Here is an 11,553-nt window from a genome sequence, read left to right as displayed (position 1 = left end):
CGCTTGCAGTCAAAATTTATCAAGTTCATTAAGCTGAAGCATTCTTTTCTTACCAGCTGCATCTAAATCCAGGTTCAATTTCTTCAATGCCCAGTAGGCCTTATGCTCAAGCTCCGCCGGTAGATGACATCCCTTACCGTACACCAACTGAAACGGTGACATCCCAAGTGGAGTTTTGTATGCTGTTCTGTAAGCCCAAACAGCTTCATCGAGCTTTAAAGACCAATCCTTCCTTGACGGACAAACAACCTTCTCTAGAATGCGCTTTATCTCTCTGTTAGACACTTCCGCTTGACCATTTGTTTGCAGATGATAGGCAGTAGTTACTCGATGATTCACATTATAACGCTGCATCATAGAATTGAACTTACGGTTGCAAAAATGCGATCCTTCATCACTTATGATTACCCGAGGCGTTCCAAACCTTGTGAAAATTTGCTTATGAAGAAAATTTAGCACTGCCTTTGCATCATTTGTCGGTAAAGCTTTAACTTCGACCCATTTTGAGAAATAATCGACTGCCAGCAAGATGTACTGATTATTGCAAGACGAGATAAAAGGCCCCATGAAATCGATTCCCCATACATCAAAGACCTCGACTTCAAGCATCACATTTAATGGCATCTCATCCTTCCTTGACAAATTTCCCACTCTTTGGCAACGATCACACCTTAAAACAAACTGATGAGCATCCTTGAACAAAGTAGGCCAGAAAAAACCTGCTTGCAGAATACGAGCTTCCGTCTTCTCACCTCCATAGTGTCCACCATAAACCGTGGAATGGCAGTCTCGTAATATCCCCCCCGTCTCACAAAACGGGATACATCTCCTGATGATCTGATCAGCTCCCCGTCTAAACAAATATGGTTCATCCCACATATACCACTTCACCTCATGCAGAAACTTCTTCTTCTGAGCGGATGTCAAATTAAGCGGCATTATATTGCTGACAAGATAGTTTACAATATCTGCAAACCATGGTTCTTCCTCCTGAATTGCAAACAACTGTTCATCCGGAAAAGATTCATTGATTAACGTCCTATCTTGTGAAGTAGAATCGGGATTCTCCAACCTAGAGAGATGGTCAGCTACTTGATTCTCGGTACCTTTTCTATCTTTGATCTCTAACTCAAATTCTTGAAGTAAAAGCACCCAACGAATGAGTCTCGGCTTCGAATCCTTCTTAGAAACCAGATAGCGAATAGCTGCATGATCAGTGAATACTGTTACTTTCGTACCAAGCAGATAAGATCGAAATTTCTCAAAGCCAAAGACTATAGCCAAAAGCTCCTTCTCAGTAGTGGTGTAGTTCAATTGGGCCCCATTTAAAGTCTTACTCACATAGTAGACCACATGGAAGAGATTTTTCTTACGCTGTCCCAGAACTGCACCTACCGCATAGTCACTCACATCACACATCATCTCAAACGGTTCTGTCCAATCTGGTGCTGTAATAACTGGTGTCGTGATCAAACTCTCCTTGAGAGTCTCGAATGTTGCCAAACATTCATCATCAATTTTGAAAGGCACATCTTTCTCAAGTAAATTGCACAACGGCTTAGATATCTTTGAAAAGTCCTTGATGAATCGCCGATAAAATCCCGCATGACCGAGAAAACTACGGATTCCTTTCACCGAATTAGGTGGGGGAAGATTTTCAATGACTCCCACCTTGGCCTTGTCCACCTCCAGACCTTTGCTAGAGACCTTATGCCCAAGGATAATGCCTTCACGCACCATAAAATGACATTTCTCCCAATTAAGCACCAAATTAGTTTCCACACATCTTTTGAGTACGGCGCGCATATTGTTCAAACATTCATCATATGAGTGTCCAAAGACGGAGAAGTCATCCATGAACACTTCGACGTTATTTCCAATCATGTCAGAGAATATAGCCATCATACATCTCTGAAAGGTGGTCGGGGTGCCACATAACCCAAACGAAACTCTACGAAAAGCAAATGTGCCAAATGGACAAGTGAAGGTAGTCTTTTCCTGATCCTCTGGTGCAATACAAATCTGATTATACCCGGAATAACCATCCAGAAGACAAAAATACTCATGTCCCACCAATCTGTCAAGCATTTGATCAATGAATGGGAGAGGGAAGTGATCCTTCCTTGTGGCTTTGTTCAATTTTCTATAATCCATGCATACTCTCCATCCCGTAACTGTTCGAGTAGGGATGAGCTCATTCTTTTCATTTGCGACCACGGTGATACCTCCTTTCTTAGGTACACATTGCACGGGGCTCACCCACGAGCTGTCAGAAATAGGATAAATGATGCCTGCATCTAGCCATTTCAGAATTTCTTTCTTCACCACCTCCTTCATGATCGGGTTCAGTCTTCGCTGCTGTTCCATAGTTGGCTTACTACCTTCCTCTAACAGAATTTTATGCATACAATATGAAGGACTTATCCCCTTGATGTCTGCTATGGTCCATCCTATAGCCGATTTGAATTCTCTCAAAATCCTTAAGAGCTTGTCTTCCTCACTACCTGAAAGGTCAGCTGAAATAATAACAGGTAACGTAGATGAATCACCTAAAAAAGCATACCTCAAGTGTTCAGGTAATGGTTTAAGCTCCAAGGTAGGTGCTTCCTCTATTGATGGTTTGAGCTTCCCTTCAGCATTCTTAAGGTCAGAAGTACCAAGAGATTCGAATGGTATGTCGAGCTTTCGCTTCCATGGAGAAGCGTTCAGATATTGTAATTGCTCGTTGCTATCTTCATCATCGCTGTCAAAATCCCCCACTAAGGCCTTTTCCAATGCATCAGACATTAGCATGTGATCGAGTTCCGAAGTGACCGCAGAATCAATCACATCCACTTTTAAGCACTCCTCATCTTCTGTAGGAAATTTCATTGCCTTGAATACGTTGAAGGTCACATCTTGATCTTGGACCCGCATAGTAAGTTCCCCTTTTTGTACATCTATCAAAGTACGGCCAGTAGCCAAGAAAGGCCTCCCCAAGATTATGGGAATCTTCTTATCTTCCTCAAAATCCAGAATAACAAAATCTGCAGGAAAGAAGAGCTTATCCACCTTGACGAGCACATCCTTAACTATGCCCCTTGGGTAAGTAATGGAACGGTCCGCCAATTGTAGCGACATGTATGTGGGTTTTGGATCAGGCAGATCCAGCTTTTTGAAGATCGACAACGGCATTAGATTAATGCTTGCTCCCAAATCACAAAGGCACTTGTCAAAAGTTAGATTGCCAATGGTGCAAGGAATGGTGAAGCTTCCTGGATCTTTCAGTTTTGGTGGTAACTTTTGTTGCAGAACCGCGCTGCATTCTTCCGTGAGAGCAACGGTTTCAAGGTCATCCAGTTTCACCTTCCTTGAAAGAATAGTCTTCATAAATTTCGCATAACTAGGCATTTGTTCCAGCGCCTCAGCGAAAGGTATATTGATGTGAAGTTTCTTGAACACCTCCAGAAACTTCCCGAACTGTCTATCCAGCTTTTGTTGCTGCAATCTCTTAGGAAAAGGTGGTGGAGGATAGAGCTGTTTCTCCCCTGTATTAGCCTCAGGCAGAGTGTGTTCAACAATAGTCTTCTTTGGTTCCGCCACTTTCTCCTTTTGATTAGATTCTTCATCTCTAACTTCAGCTTCGACTTCTTTTGCCTTTTCAGCATCAGCTACTTTTCCAGACCTTAAGGTAATAGCCTTGACTTGCTCTTTAGTTTCCTTCCTGCCTGGTACTTCCGTGTCACTGGGAAGAGTGCCAGGTTGACGATTGAGCACTGCATTGGCTAATTGACCGATTTGATTTTCCAAGGTCTTGATAGAAACCGCCTGACTCTTGCACAACAGCTTAAGTTCCTCAAAATCAGCACTAGTAGGTGCAGCTGCACTTCCCTGTTGAGGATATGATTGCCTTGTAGCATACTGTTGTGGTTGCTGGAATCCAGGTGGGTTAAACTGTTTACTTACTCCTTGCTGATATGGTGGCTGAATAGCATTCTGATTATTCCCCCAGCTGAAATTTGGATGATTTCTGTTGTTAGGATGATAGGTCGCTGGCACAGGCTACTGTTGTCGCTGATAATTATTCACATACTGAACAGATTCGTTGACAAGAGAACACTGATCCGTAGCATGAGAATCTGCACAAAGCTCACAAACCATAGCTATTTGATTAACTCCATACGTAGCCAAAGAATCAACCTTCATTGATAGCGCTTGGAGCTGGGCTGCAATAGCGGTGGCTGCATCAACTTCCAGAATACCTGCTATCTTGCCTGACGTCATCCTCTGAGTTGGGTTTTGATGCTCATTTGCAGCCATTGTCTCTATAAGATTATACGCCTCAGTATAGCTTTTAGCCCATAAGGCTCCTCCAGCTGCTGTATCGAGCATGGGCCGAGATTGGGCCCCCAAACCATTATAAAAACCAGTGATTACCATCCAATCCGGCATTCCATGATGTGGACATTTTCTCAACATTTCCTTGTAGCGTTCCCAAGCCTTGCACATAGATTCTGTAGGTTGCTGCGCAAACTGAGTAAGAGCACTCCTCATAGCAGCAGTCTTTGCCATTGGATAAAACTTCACCAGAAACTTTTGCGCAAGATCTTGCCACGTAGTGATGGACCCAGCTGGTTCAGAATGTAACCAGTCTTTAGCTTTATCCCTCAGTGAGAATGGGAAAAGCCTCAACTTGATAGCCTCATCAGTCACACCATTATACTTAAAAGTGCTGCAGATCTCGACAAAATTCCTTATGTGCATGTTGGGGTCTTCAGTTGCCGCTCCTCCAAAAGAAACAGAATTCTGCACCATCTGAATAGTGCCCGGCTTGATTTCAAAGGTGTTAGCTTGAATAGCCGGATGAAGTATGCTTGACTGAATGTCATCAATTTTAGGCCGAGAAAAATCCATAAGAGCTGGATCAGCTTGAACAATACGATCTCCCATGTTTACTGGTTCTTTCTGCTCAGTTCCTGAATCCGAATCCTCAAAATCTAACTTCTCCGGAGTATCAAGAACTTCGTCTTTCTCCTCAGCTGTATCTAAGGTCCTCTTGCGAGCACGAGAACGAGTTTGCATAAACGCTTGCTAAAGTACCTGAAACACAACCGAAAAGAGTAATTAACTACTACGTCCTAATCACTGAGTCCTAATGACCAATGATGGTAAGTACATAAACTAAACAAATACGCCGAGTCCCCGGCAGCGGCGCCAAAAACTTGTTAGGGCGAAATCACGCACTAATATTCACGCAAGTATACGCGTTCGCAAGTAATATAGAATACTTTCTAGTTCGTTCCCTCAGAGACTCAGACTAAGTTATTGTCTAATTAAGCTCACTCATCAATGTATGATTACTTCTCAATGTTAAGATAATAACACTTAAAATTGTTGATTAAATATTAACGATAATTAACTACTTAATTAACCACTTAACTAACACTTCAATTTATCAATAATAAAACACTCATGAGATCACAACTTCATTATTACTTCCTTCTATAGCCATTGTTATTACCTTTAGCATGTGACAGTGATGATATTAATCGAATAACACGAAACTGATAAAAGCCAACTTTCATTGTACTAATACCATTCTACCAAGCATCCACAATTAAGATAGAAATTGAATAGTCATCAATTATGTTGAGTTCCTATATGTCTACAGAAATTGACAACACAACGATTTAAGCACAAGTTATTCCCTTTTGATTACATAGGGCAAATAAAACTGTTAGAGTTACCCACTAATCATGCACAACGTACATGAACCTATGCTAGCATGGCAAGTTCTAAATCTCAAGATCCACCGTCGCTTCACAAGAGATTAACACCCTATATTATATGTTCGCGAAGCACATAAGACGAATACGCACAACCAATACTAGATATCATGCAATCATCACACACTAAAGTATTAAACAATTAACTAAAGAATTCTATAATAAATCCGTTGCAACCCCATGATCACGATTAGCCCACAATAGAACTTATCGCCATCATGGGTTCATATGAAATCATGATAAACAACACAAGAAAATAATAACTAAACTAATTATATTAAAACAGAGTACGTCACAAGAGTAATAAGTCAAGCAAGAAAACTAGCATCCAACGTTACAACGAAACAAGAATTACAAGAATATATATTTCCTCTTCGCTGCAGTGTGCTAAATCGGTCTTCTTCCTTATCTCCTTCGCTTCTTGCGCAAAACACAATCTAAAACATAATCTCCTTCTTCTTTTTTCTATGAAAACGTCTCAAATCTACTTATATAATAGTCCCATAAAACTCAGATTACAAAGAAGTTGGAAGCCAAACAGAAGTAGAAGTCTAAAATAATTCAGCTTTTTCCCCGACCCTGCGCGGCCGCTCAGCATTTCTGCGCGAGCGCGCAAGGCTGCTGCGCGGCCGCTCAGCATTGCTGCGCGGGCGCGCAGGACCCTACTGGAAAAATTCCCGTTTTGCTCCGTTCCTTCGCCGTAATCTGCCCGTTCTCTTCCTCTCTCAATGGTGAACACATGCCAAGGCTTATTCTTGATGATTCCCCCTCCGAAATGCAACTAATATCCTGAAATGCATAAACACTAGAAAAACGCATCAAATACATAAAATATTTGATTTCAAGACACCAATTTAGCAGTTGCACCCGAACTGCTACCACCACCAACGATAACCTCACTTTCGTTAACCATTATGCTAAATTCTATATAACTAATATTCTCTTCAAGAATGTTGTAAATCTCACTAACAAATATAGCAACATAGAAGCAAGTGTATAAAGAATTTAGCAAGTTTAGGCCAAGACCACAGTTAACAAAACAAAGCATGCAGGTAAACAAAATCAGTAACTGAAATAACGAGGAGAGAAAGAAAGATGTACCCGAAACCATAGCTTTTAACAGTGACTAAAATAAAGGTTCACAGATACAAAATGCCAAGAAAAATGATCACAGCTGAGTCACCAGGCCTTACTCGAAGTCCTGGCTGCTCCTGAAGAGAATATTGCCCCGACCTGCTGCGTTTGGGATGCGCACAATATCTCCACCAGGATAAAACAGCTCGGAGTTTATGTTAACAGCAGCAATAAAAGCTCCACTTCGACCAGCACCTCAGTCACCGGAAAATATCAGCACTTCAGGACTTGTGGGAGAGAAATGCAGAGAGGTTGAAGAGAAGAGAAGAGAATGTAGTGTGTATAATACATTCACTTTAACCTATATTTATAGGAGAGGAAAAAATGAAACTGTCCACACACTTAATGTCTGAATTAAACTGCTTCATTAATGAAAAAATCAAAACTGATCAGATTTTGAATTTAAATTATTTGTAACAGCTTTTCACATTAACACCCACATTATTATCAGAACTTAAGTTCTGATTTGATTCATCGGTACTTAAGTTCTGATTCTGATATCAGAACTTGTTAAGTTCTGATTTTATTCATCAGTTCTTAAGTTCTGATTTTGATATCAGAACTTGTTACAGATCAGATTATTTGCAGGTTCAATATATTTAGACTAAGCCCACTAACAAAGTGACTTAGCCTATTTCAGTACCCAGCCCAATAATCCAGTCACCGACAAATAAATTCGAATTAAAATAATTCTCAAATAAATAAAATCCTCGCCCAGGTCGCCTCGCGTATGCGAGACGCCGAGACATTCGCCCAAATCGCCCTTCGACCCGACCCGGTGCGGTGCGGTGCGTGGCGTGGCGGGGCGGGGCGCGCGTGTGTGTGTGCGCGTGAAGAACATAACAACACAATGGACCATCACACACCTTAGTAGTTGTATACTACTCATGTGGGTAATATCATATAAAGCACACAACCCCCTTTATTTATTTCAATGTGGGACAAACATTCTCAAATTTTTCCGAACTTTTCCAAGCTACTTTCAACCCTCATTTCATATGGATTTCATTAAGAAAATTCTTAAAACCATACATGAAAATTTAAGTTCAAATATCATTGAACAATTTTCAATCATTAGATTTTAGGATTAACATCAAGAACATAATTAAATTAAGCTCTAAAATCCTAATTTTCTAACACTAAGTTTATTTTTGAAAAGCTCTGCACTGTTGTAAAAATGGAGAGATAGAAATACAATCTGCATCTATTTGGTTATATTGATTGATAGGATGAAGAGAGAAGATGTACACGTGGTAGCACTAGAACCAAGTATTTAAATTGCACAGCTTGCATATATCCTTGTTACTTGCGACCCTGAATATTTGCTCGTAACTTGCGACCCGTAAATGTTTTACTTAACTTATTTTGCAATTGAACAATGTTACTAGTGACCCTAGAGCATTCAGGGGAGTCTATCTTGCAACCACTAATAATCAGGGGATGGAGTTTCTTGCGACTATAGGATGTCAATTGCCTTAGAAAATTATTTACATTTACTTGCGACTATACTCCACCTTGTACATGCCTTAGATTATTTTCCTGATTTTCCAGTTACTTGCGACTTGAGATTCCAAGGGAATTCACTTAGTTGCGACTCTTTAAACTCTCTGTTCCTTTTACTTCTTTTTCTCAAAACACAATTTGTAGGCAGAATAGTATGTAGGCCCCTCGGATGCACTAAACTTGTCCATGCATGATCCTTCCACTCGCGAGGTCACAAAACAAGACAGCCAGGGAGACGGTGATTTAGCTACATGCGTGGCAAATAAACTGAGGAAACATGGAGGGTGATATCCACGCGCCTTACATGCGCATTGGATTGACTTTAAATAAACCTGTCATTTCCTAGTTTCTTTGTACAACCTGAGTGTCGATTTCTTTTGTTTAATAAACAAATTCTCGGGGCTGCCATTCTCTTACTCCAAATATCAACTTGTTTATTTTATTTTGATCAACACAGCCAGAGTTGAATGTGGGCCCTAGTACCACACCCTGCCATTTTTCTTCTTTATTTGCAAACTTAGTTTTGTTTTCTTTGTTTAATAACCGAATGAACGAGTGCATGCATGCAAGTAGAAATCTGGCTGGCAGAAAATTAGAAAATAAATAAAACATTTGAAAAATAAATAAATGAATTAGATTTTCATTTATTTATTTAATTAAAAATCAAATATTAATTTATTTTTCCAAAATCAAATGTTGATGTTAAAATAAATAAATAAATAATTTGATTTACATTTATTCAATTAATAAAAAATCAGCAATAGATTAAAAAAATCCTCGGGCTGTAGTCCTTTGAATCTTCAAGCCTTCTAATCTCTAGGATTTCGTACTTCAAAATATTTTCAGTCTTCTCGAGTACAAAAACCACTTAACAGTATTTCTAAAAATAATACTCCGTTTTCTTTCACGGATCCCTAACGTCCACTACAAGGGTCTGGTTCACAGAAGACTAGTTCCGCTCTCAGGCCTTCGTATTATACCCGTACAAACCACTATTAAGTCTTCTATCAAATATAACCAACTTCACTAGGAATCCTTGAGGCCTTCACACTGATCCCGATAACTGTTTCGAATGACTCTAACCTTACTCCTCCGATGCCTGAACATATTAATGAACTTCATACGGATCACTGTTGACGTCTTCTTCACTGCAGCTAACAAAGACTTTTGTGTACATGCCCAATAAACAATCTGTACTGATTCAAGTGGAATATAGATTATTTCAAAGTCCTTTTTCTATGTTGAGTTATCCAAATCAGTATTGTTGAATTATACATACAGCTTCAATCTTGCTCAACAAAAGGTACAAATGGACATGATGAAGTTGGTGAAGAAGAAAGGTGAAGAGGTGGCCACTCTTTCTCGCAAGTTTGAAGAGGTAGAGGCTAGGAGAATAGGGTGGTGGTGGCGTAGATAGTGTTGATTGTAATATCCGGGATATAGCGTGTAATTATTTTTGTCAATAAATGAATATTAGGTGATTATTATATGAATTTTCGGTGAATTATGTGGTAATTGGTATTCGTGTCTGGTATTTTCATGTGATAGAATTTGTGAATTTTTATTTTTATATCTCTAAAATAAAGTATAGATTATTTTGAGATTTTTCTAGCAATTTATATGTTATTACATGATTTTACAAAAGATTTATAGATTTAATAAATTATTTTTTGGATTAATTATTAATTATTTTGAATAATCGGGAATCATCCAACTTCGGCGGTTTTTACGTTTTTACTACCCGGAAGTCTCAGGAAAACTCCTTTCTAGCAAATTTCTTTATTTTGAGCATTTTCCGTGTTTTGACTTTTTTGATCCGGAGTACGGTTTTACCTGTACGATTCCCGGTACAAATTTTACGGTATTTTATTCGTCCCGGTAAATTGATAAAACCCATATTTTCGAGATACGGGGTATTTTGATAAAACTATTATATTATCTTCTCGCAATTCGTGTAACCAAAGTGCTGAGTCCAAGACCGTATTGTAAAAAGCCAGGTTTTGATGTGTATCCTAAAACTGGTACCAATTGGATCAGTTTTATTAATACTTAGTGATTAAGTATTCTATTTTCATATTCGATATGATACAACGGGGTATCAATATTCCGTAAATATAAATAGTCTTTACCATGTTTTATTTTGTACAGATAAACACAAATAATCAGTAAAATCTTATAATTATCCAGAGAAAATATGTATATTCATAGTGTTCTTCATAATCAAACGAGGATTCGAAGGCGTTATCGAACTCCGATTTTGGCGTGCAAGTAGTCGAATCGAAGCTCGCGACAAATAGAATCAAGTTTTTCAATCTATAGAACTGTATAATCATCCGGTATTTTTCTATATTTTTATTTATTTTCAAATTTTTTTATGATTAAATTATGACTTTTTGATTTTGATGTTGTTTATATGATTTGATGCTTGCATGTCGTTGATCATGAAATTCTGGTCAATTTGGTATTTTATATCTTAAATTTTTAGTTCAATAACATAGAGAAATTGAGGTTTGATTTTCAGATTCAAAATTAGGGTTTATGAACAATGAATGTTTTTAATTGAAAATTTGGCGTTTTTGATCTAGGGGTTATTAGTTTAATTGATTTATACCATCAAATAGATCGTAAGAAAAGGAATCGAATGGTACTAGTTTGAAGAACATAGTGTATTTGGTTTGAGCTCGCTGGAAAAACGAAGCACGGTGGCGGTGACAAAGTTCGATTGAATTTTCCGGCCAAATGGTCGATTATTTGCTTGAAATAAACACACAAGTCGATTCCTAGTATTTTGAAGAACAGATCTACACCTTGTGATGCATGTTTGATCGGAAAATCGTTCCCGTCACCGTCTCCGGCGACCTGGGCGTCAGCGATTGGCAAAATTGTCAATCAGCCCCCGAGGTTTTGGAGATGGTGAGTTTCAGTCCTCATAGTTTCCAAATTTTGCAAACCAACCCCCCATTAAGTTTCAAAACTTGCAATTTTAACCCTGTAGTTTTAAAAACTTTCAAAAATTGTTTTATTCATTTATTCTAATTTCAGAAAAAAAAATTATTATTTAAAAATTCCAAAAACCTTTATTTTAATTCCAAAATTCATTTTTAATTCATAAATAAATCTGAATTATTTAATTAATTAATTATAGTTAATA

General features: G+C 38.6%; 1 non-coding gene across 1 annotated transcript; it reads left to right on the top strand.

The window, feature by feature from the left end:
* Window positions 1-4,429: 4,429 nt before the first annotated feature.
* On the top strand, window positions 4,430-4,536 carry LOC141669733 (small nucleolar RNA R71). The gene has a single exon (XR_012553997.1). It is a non-coding gene; the product is annotated as a small nucleolar RNA R71 (small nucleolar RNA).
* The last annotated feature ends 7,017 nt before the right edge of the window (window positions 4,537-11,553 follow it).

This window comes from Apium graveolens, chromosome 6, assembly GCF_009905375.1.
Source record: "Apium graveolens cultivar Ventura chromosome 6, ASM990537v1, whole genome shotgun sequence".
NCBI classification, from domain to species: Eukaryota; Viridiplantae; Streptophyta; class Magnoliopsida; order Apiales; family Apiaceae; genus Apium; species Apium graveolens.
This window is presented reverse-complemented; position numbering and strand designations above follow the sequence as displayed.